This window comes from Onychomys torridus, chromosome 21, assembly GCF_903995425.1.
Source record: "Onychomys torridus chromosome 21, mOncTor1.1, whole genome shotgun sequence".
NCBI lineage: Eukaryota > Metazoa > Chordata > Mammalia > Rodentia > Cricetidae > Onychomys > Onychomys torridus.
Genome location: NC_050463.1, coordinates 9256428 through 9258913, shown reverse-complemented (window position 1 = coordinate 9258913; position 2486 = coordinate 9256428). Strand labels below are relative to the sequence as shown.

General features: G+C 41.4%; 1 non-coding gene across 1 annotated transcript; it reads left to right on the top strand.

The window, feature by feature from the left end:
- The first annotated feature begins 2067 nt into the window (after positions 1–2067).
- LOC118572068 lies at positions 2068–2174 on the top strand. Its single transcript, XR_004943444.1, has one exon. It is a non-coding gene; the product is annotated as a U6 spliceosomal RNA (small nuclear RNA).
- The last annotated feature ends 312 nt before the right edge of the window (positions 2175–2486 follow it).

The window sequence follows — 2486 nt, the reverse complement described above, 5'->3', positions numbered from 1 at the left end:
TAATATCTTATCTTTGCTATAAAGAATTTAAAGGCACTTGTTTCAAGCACCCATGGGGCATTAAGTTACCTTGGTAACACTATACACCATCCAAAGAAAAGATCATTACCTTCCAGGTGAGACTTACTAGTCTTCCACCATTTTTCATTGGTTGTATGTCTATTTGTTGCATAAGCATCTTGTGGAGGTGTGGGCCGCAGCTTATACATCATTGTACATATGGTAACCACCATAATTAATGGACATTTCATAGTGATACCAAGGTAACCACTTCAATAAACCCCTTGATGAATGATTTTTTAAATAATGTTCAGGAAGCTTTAGATAGTGAGCAGTTAAAATAAATCTCCCACAATCCTTCAGGGAAATGTCTTCCATGTACTTGGAAGGATTGATTGTCTTTCCAAAATCTTTGAAAGCAGAAATTTTGCCATGATGCTGAGAAAAGCTGAGAGTCCATAAAATAAGTCCAGAATGAAGTTCCTCATAGCAGTAATTAACTTTCCATTGTAATGTGGTGACCCAGTTACTCCATGGGAGCCTAAACTCCCATCTTCTAAATAGCACAGCTAAATAAGATTCAATGTTGACATAAATGATAAAAAACGTTTGCTGAATTCTTCACAATCAGGCTATGGTATACATCATTGTTACTCATGTAGAACTTATGAGTGACTGGGATCATTTCTATGAATGCTGCACAGACTCTGTTTCTTTCCATCTCTGGTATCAAGTCTGAGACAAAGTGAAGGCATTTCTCATCATCTAAGATGAAAAACCCTACCCATTTCCATCTGAAATTGGCAAACAATGAGGCCATGCCTAAGGCCAGAGAAGAGTCCTTGGCAGCCATCTGACAAAGAAAGGGAAAATGTACAGGGTCATTCATATTGGCTTCAAAAGGCCCAAATGTAAGCTAAAGAAGAGAACAGGGAGATTAATAATGGAGGACATTCCAGAAATTGCAGATTTATTGAGTATGAAAATGTAGCCTATATTGATAGAAAGTTAAATTAGTATTTGGTCTTCTCCAACATCCTGACTTCATTCTAGAAGATGAGATGAAATATTCACTTTTGCCATGCTCACTTGTGCATTTGTCATACCTTTCATGTATATCCAAACAAAAGAAATGAGGTATAGCAAACAAACCTCAGAGTATATACCATTAAAGACAATGCTTTTTTGTTTTGTTTTGTTTTTTGAGACAGGGTTTCTCTTGTAGCCATGGATGTCTTAGAACTTGCTCTGTCAACCAGGCTGTACTTGAATTCACAGAGATCTGCCTGTCTCTGCCTCCTGAGTGCTGGAAATAAAGGTGTTTGCCACATTGCCTGATAAGGCTATGTATTTTAACAGATTGTATTTAAAAGTTTGCTTGTTTGGTGTGGTCTGGTATGATGTGGTGTGGTGTGTGTGTATGTGTGTGTGTGTGTGTGTGTGTGTGTGTGTGTGTGTGTCCATGTTTGTAGAGGTGAATGCACAAGTGTGAATATATGATTGTCAGAATAAGGCATTATGATATTATTCTTGAGGCAGGGTCCATCTAGGAAACTGGGACTCTGTTTTCTTGCCTACACTAGAAGAAAGAATGCTCCTAGATCATGTCATCCCTGCTCTATGATCATGAGGACATGGGTGTTTCTGGTCTCCAAATGTCTATCCTCATGATTACACAGAAAACATTAATGAATTGTGGTGATATTTTGTTTGTGCTCTAACAAATAAAGCTTGCCTGAAGATCAGAGGGTGGATCCATTTGGTAACCATAGAGGTCTGGAGGTCTGAACAGACAGACAGGAAATAAGGTGGCTGGGCAGAGAAAGAAATATAAGGTAAGCAGAGACCGGCGCTCATTCCTCTTTTCAGTATGAGAACTCCTGGAGGTTAAGATGTGACTTTGGATGCTCCTCTCATCTTCCAGCATTTACCCTGATATCTGGCACTGGGTTTATTATTAAGATCATTTAGAATTTGCATTATATCTGGTGTCTGATACATATTCAGGATTTCAATGGGCAACTGCTTTGAGTTCTGAAAAGGCTGATTCCATAATAACACCTTTGTGTGCTCACTTCAGCACCACATATACTAAAATTGGAAGGATACAGAGAAGATTAGCATGGCCCCTACACAAGGATGACAGGCAAATTCATGAAGCATTCAATATTTTGGGGGTTATAGTCAGAGAGGCAACCGCCCCTGGGTCCCACCCCTGGGCACCATCCTAGGAGGACCTGCCCACCTTGGCACCAGTTTCCAGCCAATCTGTGGGACCTGTGGGAAGGTTCCCCTTTTCCAAGACTGCAGGCAGACCCTGCAGTCTCCACACCATGCCCCCACATGCATTTGCCTGAGACCCCAGCCACTTCCTGAGACTCAGAGACCAACCCCCAGCTCCCATCTGCACCGGAACTCCCATCTAGACCAGAGGTGAGGGCCTGGGGTTATAGCCAGAGAGGCAACCACCCCTGGATCCCAACCCT